Source organism: Lathyrus oleraceus, chromosome 6, assembly GCF_024323335.1.
Source record: "Lathyrus oleraceus cultivar Zhongwan6 chromosome 6, CAAS_Psat_ZW6_1.0, whole genome shotgun sequence".
Taxonomy (NCBI): domain Eukaryota; kingdom Viridiplantae; phylum Streptophyta; class Magnoliopsida; order Fabales; family Fabaceae; genus Lathyrus; species Lathyrus oleraceus.
The window spans coordinates 95,346,635-95,358,935 of NC_066584.1; positions in this window are offsets into that span (position 1 = coordinate 95,346,635).

Consider the following 12,301-nt stretch of genomic DNA (forward strand, 5'->3'; position numbering starts at 1 on the left):
GTAGGTTATTCTTACCCAGTAACCGGTAATGGATACACCTCTTTTTCCTCAGTAAGTCATCCTTGATATGTTTACCCTAACCGATAACGGATGTCCCTCTGTCAGAGTATATTATCTTCTTACCAAGTAATCGGTAATAGATAATATATCTCTTTTACTCCTGTGTTGAGGTTCATTCTTCCCCAGTTTAGTTTGAGTGCATGTTTCCTTAGTGAAATCACCGTCCCTTGTTTTGTTTGAATATTTCGATTTTGTTCTGATATATTCCTATCCCTTGCAGATTTCCCTTATCCCCAGACCAGGTCCTTCCATTGATTTATTTCCATGGAAAATCCCTCGCGCCTCCCATCAGTTTTTAAGTCGTAGTCTGACCTACACACAACTTTTATCCCTAGAGTCTCTGTCTCCCCATTGAGTTTTCCTTATGGAATGCATTATACTCCTGTAGACTTTCAGTCTCTCTGGATTCTTTTCCTTTGTGGCAATTTATTCCCCATAAAGATTGTTTTAACATTCATATCATATGCATCATGAGGTCTCTTAGGGACCAAAATTTGTTTCTAGATGTTGTTATTTAAGTCCATTCTACTGAGTTGATACGAAGATTTTAACCTTCACATCCTTAGTTAGAATGTCCTTAAATAGGGGAAGCTGTAAGACCCCAAATTTGACCCTAAGACCCCTCATATTATCTCATCATATGCATTGGCTTTGGGATCACACCTTGGCATCCTCCTTACCCATCATTCATTGGGTTTGTATTGGGAGAGATCACCAAGAACATTTGATTGTATCATACTTTGTTTTTCTTTGTTTACTATCCAAAATACCCAAAATATGTTTATGTATAACTTTGTTTCTTTTGTAGGTAGTGTGTGCATCCACCAATGCCTCATCAAGCTCACAATTATGATTTGAGACCCTCAGTTCAAGGAGATCAATCAAGCGTTAATTCATATTGGTTATAGACATCATATATGGATCCCCATAATCTTCATTTATAATTTTGATCAAGAAATCATCAAGAGTTTGAAGTTTGTTTGCCTTGGAAGCCCTAATTCATATGGGTATCTTCTGTGACTTCCTCATTAAGTTTCTTCATCATTTGATCAAATATTTCAAGGGATACTTCATATTACATCATCTTATACATATATGATCCTCCATGAGTCCCAAAGATCAAGAGAACTTAAAGTTTGCAAGTAGGTCCAAGGTGGTTGACTAGAGAAAGTCAACTTGTCAAAATTGGGGTTCCCTAGACCCTATCTCCTACAACGTTTGTCATATGAAAATGACTCCAAGATCAAAGTTACTCTTTTTGATATTCCAAACAACTTTCATATTGATATCAAGAGCTATTTTTGCATGGAAAGTCATTTTTTATGGTGAAATATTATAGGTCATTTTGTCTGAACCCTAATTAGGAGGTCAACTTCCAAGGACCATAACTTGCTCAATTTTTATTATATGAAGGCCATCTAAGTTTCATGATCAATTTAAATATGTCCTATCCAACTTTTATTCTTTGAGAAACTTCAAATTCAACTTTCAATGGCATGTGCCAAGAGTAACCATTATAGGTCATTTTGGGCCATTACCATTGAACAAGCAATTTTCCTCAACTTATAAAATGCATAACTCCCTCATGCCAAATCCAAATGAGGTCAAATTTGTAACCAAATTGAATACGATTGAAATAGATACAACTTTGATGAAGGAACTTTTTCCATTTGAAGCTCATAGCAAAAGTTATTCAAGATGGAAGAAGTGGATATTTGAGTTGGTTCTTAGAAAAATTTCAATTATGTTTGATTTCTCAAACTTCCACCTCAAAATTCATCATGATCCAAGCTTAAAATGGGAAAGTTTTCAACATGGAAGTTGTTCCCCTTGATGCCACCTTCCTAAAAGGTCCAAGATCACTTTATTTGGACAAGATTTGAGGGACTTAAGCATGGCTCCTTTGTTGGGTTTGTTTTGGCAAGTTTTGGATTCAAATGCTCATTTCTCTTTGCATGCTTCCATATGATGACCTCAATGTTCATTATGCACGAATTGAAGTTGGATTGCATCATTGATTGGGCCTAGTGCATTACCCATTAATCCATACACCATGGTTTCTAATATTGTCAAAATTCAAAGGGTACAAAACTAAATTCCATTGCCTATATAAACAAGCGCATTGCCTCAAGAATGACACAAACACCTTGCCCAAGCTTTGCCAAGAGATCTCAGAACCTCACACCATAGAATTTCTTGAAGATTTCTTTGAAATCAAGTTTGAAGTTCACCTTCTGTTTTGAAGTTGAAACTCCAAGGATTCATAGCCCTTTTCATCTCAATTGATCACTCCAAGCAAGAGGAGGAAGAATCAAGCAAATTCAGATCGAGATCAAGCTAATTTGAAGCTACCCGAAGGTGATTTTTTAGAAATTTTGAGCCTTCGATTCTCTTTCAATTCTTCACCATTCTCTTTGATTTTTTGTTAGGCTGAAGTCCTACCAATGTAGGCAACAAGATTGAGTTGATTTGAGATCAAATCGAAGCAAATCACTTCATGATCCTCAAAATTCAAATCCATATATCTTCCAATATACTTAGAATTGGAGAAAATTGAGGCCAGATTCGAGCTCCTGAGCATTTTTTCTTTAAAGTAATATCCTTGTGTTTCATTTTGGTGATGGTTGGTCGTCATCCAGTCCGGTGAGGTTTACCGGAGAAGATGACCGGAGCCCTAGCTCCGGTGGTGTGTTAGCATGTTCCCAATCCTTTGATCCATTCAAAATGTTTTAAATTCGTCCCTTGGTTCTGATTACCACTCATGCAACGCGTTTGACTTGGTCTTTGGTGGACTGCACACGCATGGCCATCAGATCTGCCACCTCAATTAATGAGGGAGATCCGATTGCCCTTGTTTTTTTGCATTTTCTGATTTTTCATTTAATTACCTTATTTTGTTTAATTCATAATAAATCCATTTTTAATCCAAAAAATATGGGTCTTTCACCAAAAATATTTAAATATTTTTCTCTTTCATATTTTGAATTAAGATTATTTTTTGCATTAATTTTGGTATTTTTCATGAATTAAATGTTTTTTGCATATCTTTAATTGTTTAAAAATACTTCTGACTTTTAAAAAATCATGAATTTTTTTGTCTAAGATACTTTGACCTTGTTTAACCTAGGATAAATCCCTTGGCCATTTATTTGGTATTTTGAGGGGATTTAAGGTTTGTCCAAATTAAATTGTATTTTAATTCATTTTTAATGTGATTTTTAATTGATTAAAATGTTTAAAAATATTTATGAGCCATTTTTATGGTCTTGTGATGTTTGACTTTCTGTTTGGGCCTTGGTCATGATTGATTTGACTTTTGTTGGATCAAAACCATTGGATTTAGGGGATTGATGAAATGCACATTTCATCTCCCAAAATGAATGGATGGTTTTGATTTGATGAAATTCCTCTCATGATCAATTTGTGTTTCTATCTTCCCCTCTCTCTTCATCTTCATCCCTATTATTTCCCATCCCCCTATTTGACCAATGAAATCTCTAATGTCTAAAGGCTAATTGGTTCATCAATGACCTTGTGTTAGATGAATCAATACAAGTGTGACTGAGATAAGTCCTTCCCATTTTGTTTTAGTGTGTGGTATGTTTTAGGAGTTTGATTCTTTGTACTAAATCTCTAACATGCATTAACACCTATAGTTTTATTGCCCAACCTCATATAGTTGTGACTTCTACATAAGTCCAATTACGATTGCTTAACATAGAGCTAAATTTGACCATCAAGACATATCATTCTAGTAAGTGAGATTGTAAGTCTCCCATTCTTCATGGTATTGTGTGGAGACTTGACCTTTTATCCTTTAATGGGAGCTAGTTGCATACTTGTTGAACTATCCAAGTTGGAGCCCTTCTCATGGAATATGTATCGGTTTAAGGATCCATACTTGTGAAAGAATGGTTGAGTGTTCTCAAAAGAATGACTTAATCAGTTAAAACTCAACACTAACCTTTGACTAACATTTGGCTAACCATTGACTAACTCTTATCCATCATGTTTTTACTTTCAAGTCATTTATTTTATGCAATTTAAATTTCAGTCATTTATCATCCATTGCCATTTACATTTCATGCAAGTTGTTTATGTTTAAGTCCTTTTTCATTTTGCTCACTTGAGCCATGTTTTGTGATTGTACATATTTGTTTGTTTGTCTTTGTTTTGTTTATGGTCTTAGGATCTTAAAACACATAATAACAACAAAAACCCTAAAAAACATTTGGTGGACTGTTGGAATTTGATATAAGCTTTTCGACTTAGGATTAGGAAACTTCCCCAATGCTAGAGGACTTGGCCAATGCCAAAATTTTGAGACTGAGCTATCTCTAATTGAGCATTCATCTGATGCAAGACCTTGAGGATTTCTTTGATTCATTTGCTACTCTGTCTTGGTGCTTAATTGCTTATTTTGTTATTACCTATGTCTGATTTTGTTCTGAGTTGATCATGGAATATTTCATCTGATACATTGGAAGACACTGAAGACTGCTAGCAATTGGGGTCCTTGCTTGGATATGGTTATCTTTATTTGATGCCTTAATCTTCATATGATGTCTGGATATTGCTCATTGCTTATTGATTATTGCTTGATCAAAGTACATAGGAAAATGGGTTTCTATATGACATTCTTGTCTGTTGGATTGCATCCCATTAGTCTGATCTTTTCAACTCTTAACTTTTAATTTTTGCCTAGGGTAGTCTCTTCATCTCCTCCCACTTCTTAAATTTCAAAACTTCCCCCTCATTTCAGAAACTTTCATTGCTTGTGATTTCAAACTTAGACATATGTTTAATAATTAGAAACTTTCGCCTTGTGCCAATGAATTTTCTAGCTTTTTTTTTCTTAAATCAAACTTGTAAATAAACTTAACCATATTGACTTAAATTTCAAAAGACAAAAAGAACTAAAAACTTCACTCAAACTTTAGCCTTTTGTGCCCTCTTCTTAAATTTTTTGTTAAAATCAATTCACCAACTCCTTTGAAATTTCTACCATGAACTACGAGGTTTTGATCCCTCAATTTTATGTTGGTACGTAGGCACGAGACCGAATGTCTTGTCAAACACAAAAATATAATCAATGAATTCTTTTCTCATCCCCAAACTCTATTTCATCAAACATCATTTATACCAAAAACACATGCACATATAAAAAAGGGATCCCTAGGAGTACCTAGGAAACTTTGGGTGCTAACACCTTCCCTCTGTGTAACCAACCTGTAAGAACAAAAATTATTCTACAACAGATTCCTTGATTTTGATGATAACAAAGGATGAAACCAAAAATGGCACCCTAACGAAAAGTTTCTAAGTGTGCAGGGTTCTAAAGAAAGAAGGAAGAAATCTGATGATGTCATCAGATACAAAACCAGATCAGATACAAATTATCAAATGATCAGAAGCATCTGAAGTGGAGACACGTTCAAGAAAGTCTAACTCTGAGCAAGAACAGCAAAGTATCAGAAGCATCTGAACAAGAAGTAAACTCTAGATGTTCTGACTCTGAACAACGCTATCTCTAAGCTCCAGAAGTTCTCAGCGCTATCTGAACTCACAAGAGATCAACATCAGATACAAAACTCCAAGTTTCTCCAGAAACACAAATACTCTGAGCATGGAATTGCTAATCATGAAAGAGTAACGTTGAAGTCAAGTAAAGATTTGCAAATGGATTTCCTAATTGAGAAAGAGACGTTAATCTCCAATTTCAATAAAGAAAATACTACTTGTGGTAAGTAGTCATTTCAAGGAGAAAAAGTTATCCTGCAGAAGCTGTTTATGTTATGGCGTAAATTCATCTTATTACTCATCAGTTTCAACTACTACCTCATTGATCTATATAAAGGATTGCAAATCAACATTTCAAACACTACACATACAAGGAAAAATCATACTGAAACATCAACACAAGAAAACCCTCTTGCTCTCTAAGATCTTCACGAAGCTTTTGCTTATTACGTGAAAAACTCTTGTTCTTACTATTGTAATATCTGCTTTCTTAGAAGCACTCTAGATTACATAAATCTTTCTTCTATTGTTTGTTGATTTCCTCAAGTGACTCTGTGTAGTCTGTATACTTGAGAGGGCTAAGAGATTTTTATCTTAGACGTTGTTTGTAATCTTTCAAGATTAGTGGATTAAGTCCTTGTTGAAGGCGAAATCACCTTGGCCGGGTGGACTGGAGTAGCTTTGTGTTATAAGCGAACCAGTATAAAATCCTTGTGTGATTTTTCATTTTGAAAAACGCTTATTTTTCCAAACAATTCAAACCCCCCCTTTCTTGTTTTTCTCACCTTCAATTGGTATCAGAGCTCCGGCTCTGTTATTGATTTTCTAATCAAACACTTAACCGTGTAGAGAGATCCAGTACGAGAAAAACAATGGCCCACTCAAATGAAAGAGATTCTTACAATGCTAAGCCTCCTGTTTTTGATGGAGAGAAATTTGATTACTGGAAAGATAGAATCGAAAGTTTCTTTCTGGGTTATGATGCTGACCTCTGGGACATTGTCACAGATGGATATACACCTCCAGTCTTGGAAAATGGAGCTGAAGTTCCCAGAAACAAGATGTCAGAAGATCAGAAACGTATCTTCAAAAATCATCACAAGGCCAGAACAATACTTCTAAATGCTATATCATACAACGAATATGAAAAGATCACCAACAGAGAGACAGCCAAAGATATACTTGACTCTCTGAAGATGACCCATGAAGGAAACTCCCAAGTCAAGGAGACAAAGGCTCTGGCGCTTATCCAGAAATATGAAGCCTTCAAAATGGAAGATGACGAAGCTATAGAGGCTATGTTTTCCAGATTTCAAACTCTTATTGCAGGTCTTAAAGTGCTAGACAAAGGATACACAACTGCAGATCATGTTAAGAAGATAGTCAGAAGTCTGCCAAAGAAATGGAGACCTATGGTTACTGCTCTGAAGCTGTCAAAGGATCTGAACAATATCAACCTTGAAGAACTTGTTAGTTCTCTCAGAAGTCATGAGATAGAACTAGAGGAGGATGAACCTCAGAAAAGGAATAAGTCCGTAGCGCTAAAGTCCAGATCTGAAAGACGGAAACCTGACAAAACCAAAGCTCTCCAGGCAGAAACTGAAGATACTGACGACTCTGAACCTGAAGACTCTGATGATGAAGAAGAGTTGTCCCTACTAACCAGAAGAGTTAAGCAACTCTGGAAAAAGAGGAACAACAACTTCAGAAGACCAAGACCCAGAGGGGATCGATCAGAGTCAACTTCAAAAGGTAAAGCTAACAAAGATATTACTTGTTATGAATGTAAAGAAACAGGTCATTACAGGAATGAATGCCCTAAGCTAAAGAAAGACAACCCTAGAAAAGAAAGCTTCAAGAAAAACACCTTCAGAACAAAGAAAGGACTGATGGCTACTTGGGATGACAGTGAATCTGGATCATCAGAATCTGACTCTGATGAACAGGCCAACGTAGCACTTATGGCTACCACATCCAGCAGCTCAGACGAAGAATCTGAAGAGGTATTTTCTGAACTTTCTCGATCTGACTTAGAATCATGTTTTTCAGAAACTCTTACCTCTTATCAGAAATTAAAACAAAAGTTTAAAAACATTAAAGGCTGTCTTAAAACAAAACTTGAAGAATGTAGTAAACTTGAGATAACAATTCTAGCACATGAAGATACAATCAGATCTTTAACGTTAGAAAGAGATGGAGCAAAAACAAAAAGCTCAGAATTAGAAGAAGCGTTGTCTCAAGCACCACAAACTTCAAATAAAATTATTTATAAATATGAAGAAGCCTTTCAAGAATTTCTGAAGAATGGGATAGATAGGAGTATTATGGCATCCATGATTTATGGAGTAAGTCAGAACAATAAAAGGGGAATTGGGTATGATCCTAAGGAAGATAAAACTTCTACAAGTGATCAAATTAAATCTCCTTTTTCATATCATTACACACACACACAAGAACAAAAATTTAAAAATGCTAGAAAACCCAAAGTTATAAGAAACTCTGGCAAAACTAATCTGAAAGGACCCAAGAGATTCTGGGTACCGAAAGATAAGATTATCTATGTTGCAGATATCCTATGCAGCAAAGTTCAGACACCAGTCATGGTACCTGGACTCTGGATGCTCGCGACACATGACGGGAAGAAAGTCTATGTTCCAAAGTCTGGAACTTAAAGACGCTGGATTTGTAGGCTTCGGAGGAGATCAGAAAGGAAGGATCAGAGGCTCCGGAACTATTGGTAATGGTACTCTTCCCTCTATTTCTGATGTTCTTTATGTAGAAGGATTAATGCATAACTTGTTATCCATAAGTCAATTAAGTGATAACGGTTATGATGTAATCTTCAATCAAAAAACATGTAAAGCCATTAATCAGAACGATGGCTCTGTCCTTTTCACAGGCAAGAGGAAAAACAACATTTACAAAATAAATCTTTCTGATTTAAAAGATCAAAATGTTAAATGTCTAATGTCAGTTCACGAAGAGCAATGGGTATGGCATAGACGCTTGGGCCACATTAGCATGAGGAAACTTTCTCAGCTAACTAAACTTGAGTTAGTCAGAGGCCTACCAAAACTGAAGTTTTCTTCAGATGCTCTGTGTGAAGCTTGTCAGAAAGGAAAATTTTCAAAAACATCTTTTAAAAAGAAAAATGTTGTTTCTACCTCTAAGCCTCTGGAACTTCTTCACATTGACTTATTTGGTCCTGTGAAAACAGCATCAGTTAATAGAAAGAAGTATGGACTAGTAATTGTTGATGATTACAGTCGCTGGACATGGGTAAAATTCCTAAAGCACAAGAGTGAGTCTCACTCTGTATTCACCAGTTTCTGTTCCAAAGTGCAAAAAGAATTTGACTCTAAAATTATTAGAGTCAGAAGTGATCATGGTGGAGAATTTGAAAATAAAGATTTTGAAGAATTATTTGATTCTAATGGAATATCCCATGATTTCTCCTGCCCTAGAACTCCACAACAAAATGGAGTTGTAGAGAGGAAGAATAGGACACTCCAAGAGATGGCCAGAACCATGATCAATGAAACTAATGTAGCAAAGCACTTTTGGGCAGAAGCTGTAAATACAGCGTGTTACATTCAGAATAGAATCTCTATAAGACCTATTCTAGAAAAGACTCCCTATGAACTGTGTAAAGGAAGAAAACCAAACATTTCATATTTTCATCCTTTTGGATGTTCTTGCTTTATATTAAATACTAAAGAACATCTGAACAAGTTTGATTCCAAAGCACAGAAAGGTATTATGTTAGGATACTCAGAACGCTCTAAAGGCTACAGAGTATACAACACAGAAACCAAAATTGTGGAAGAATCAATTCATGTCAGATTTGATGATAAGCTTGACCCTGAAAAGTCAAAGCTAGTTGAAAAGTTTGCAGACTTAGAGATCACTCTGGTAGAATCTGATAAAACTCCAGAAGCAACTGTCACTCAGAACTCTGAAGAAATTAAATCTCCAGAAATCCCAAAGAAAGTTAAAAGCCGTATCAACATCTCTGAAGATTTGATTCTGGGAAACAAGGATGAACCTGTTAGAACCAGATCTACCTTCAGGACCTCTGAAGATACTCCTCTGGGACTAGTGTCTCTGATTGAGCCTATGTCCTGTGATGAAGCACTTCAGGATAACGACTGGGTGGCAGCTATGCAAGAAGAATTAGATCAATTCTCAAAGAATGATGTCTGGGATCTCGTTCCTAAACCCAGAGGCACTCATGTCATTGGAACCAGATGGGTTTTCAGAAACAAGTTGAACGAGAAAGGAGAAGTTGTCAGAAACAAAGCACAACTGGTAGCTCAAGGTTATAGTCAACAAGAAGGTATTGATTATAATGAAACTTTTGCTCCAGTCGCGAGGTTAGAATCTATTCGTCTTCTTGTATCTTTTGCTATTAATCACTCTATCAAATTATATCAAATGGATGTCAAGAGTGCATTTCTTAATGGTTATATTTCAGAAGAAGTGTATGTCAATCAACCTCCAGGCTTTGAAAATTCAAATTTTCCAGAACATGTTTTTAAACTTAAGAAATCCTTATATGGACTCAAACAAGCTCCCAGAGCTTGGTATGAACGATTAAGCAATTTTCTTCTGGAACAAAATTTTATCAGAGGGAAAGTTGATTCTACACTCTTCTGTAAAAACCTTAATAATGATCTCATGATATGCCAGATTTACGTTGATGATATTATTTTTGGTTCTGCTAATATCTCTGTTTGCCAAGAATTTTCTAAGTTAATGCAGGCAGAATTTGAGATGAGTTTAATGCAAGAACTAAAGTTCTTTCTGGGAATTCAAATTAATCAAACTTCAGAAGTCACGTACATCCATCAAAGTAAATATATTAAAGACGTTCTGAAGAAGTTTGACATGACTGAATGCAACTCTGCAAAAACTCCCATGCACCCAACTTGCATTCTGGAAAAGGAAGAGGTAAGCAACAAGGTTTGTCAGAAGCTCTATCGAGGTATGATAGGCTCTCTTCTCTATCTGACTGCTACTCGTCCTGATATTCTCTTTAGTGTCTGTCTTTGTGCCAGATTCCAATCAGATCCTAGAGAATCTCATTTAACAGCAGTTAAGAGAATTCTTAAGTATCTGAAAGGAACTCCTAACCTGGGCCTGATGTATGAGAAAACATCAGAGTATAGACTCTCGGGTTATTGTGATGCAGATTATGCAGGAGATAGAATAGAACGAAAAAGCACTTCTGGAAATTGCCAGCTTCTGGGAAACAATCTGATATCCTGGGCTAGCAAAAGACAATCAACAATTGCTCTATCAACTGCAGAAGCAGAATATATCTCAGCGTCACTGTGCACAACTCAGATGCTCTGGATGAAGCATCAGCTAGAAGATCTACAAATCTTTGAGAGTAACATTCCTATCTTTTGTGATAATACTGCTGCTATTTGTTTAAGTAAGAATCCCATTCTACATTCCAGAGCCAAACACATAGAAATAAAACATCATTTTATCAGAGACTATGTTCAGAAAGGGATAGTAACATTGAAGTTCATTGATACAGAACATCAATGGGCAGATATCTTTACTAAGCCTCTAGCTGAAGATAGATTTCTTTTTATCTTAGAACATCTGAACATTAAAAATTGCCCTGAATGAAGTATGGCTCTGAAAAAGTAAAGTGAGACTCTGATGTAAACAAATACACTTCTGCTTCTGACTCTGATACTTCTACCAAGATAAGAAGATATCTGAGTTAGAAATCTTCAGAAACCAATCCTTTGGTATTCCTGAAGATCAGATACATCAACACGTGGAGCTCTAAGCGTCTAACCCTAGAACTTCTAGACAGCTGTCAAAAGAATTCAAAGGTCAGAACGTTTGAGTTCACCTAGAGCAGTGTGCATACTGTTGGGATTAGACATTCATTAATTAGCTGTAATCATTTTTCCCCCCAAGCGTGCTATTTTGATTTTTGTGCTAACGCTGGAATGTGTGTCGTTTTGCATGTGTTTTACTTAGAGTATATAAACACTTTTCTCACATTTCACACACTTATCACTCTCACTCACTCTAAAACCCTAAACCCCTCTCTGAAGCATTCTCTACAAGTTCTTCAATCTTCATCTTCTTCTTCACCATGGACGCTCAACAACAACAAGTCTTTAACTTCTCTCAAGAAATGGAATCAAGCTCTACTGCTCAAACCTCAAGCATTCCAACACCAACGGTTACAGGCGTCACCATCACCCCTGTTTACAAAGAACCTCACGTTCTTGACCGTGAACGCCATATCAACCTTTCAACCCCTTTTGAAGGTTTGGACGTGTTGTGTGAATCGTTAGTTGATTTCGACAACCTAAGAAGAAATGACGTTGATCTAACTGGAGAACTTCGTCAACAAGGGTGGGAAAACTATTTCCAAAGACTTTATGGTCCTATTTACCCACTTCTCGTCAAGGAGTTCTGGAGATTTACAGATGCAGATGACAACTTCATCGTCTCATATGTTCTGGGGGTGAAGATTGTTATTACTGAAGGGTCTATTGCCTCTCTGTTGAACATGGAGAGAAGTGGAGGAAAAAGGATTTACAACATCCCTCCTAGGTCAAAGCGCATTACTGATGTTATCAACCCAACAATCTTCAAACCCAACGTTGAAGGAAATCCTTCAAAGAACAAGGAGCTGCACCAGAACCTCAGAGTGTGGCTGAAGATCATTCTGGGAACCATTCACCAC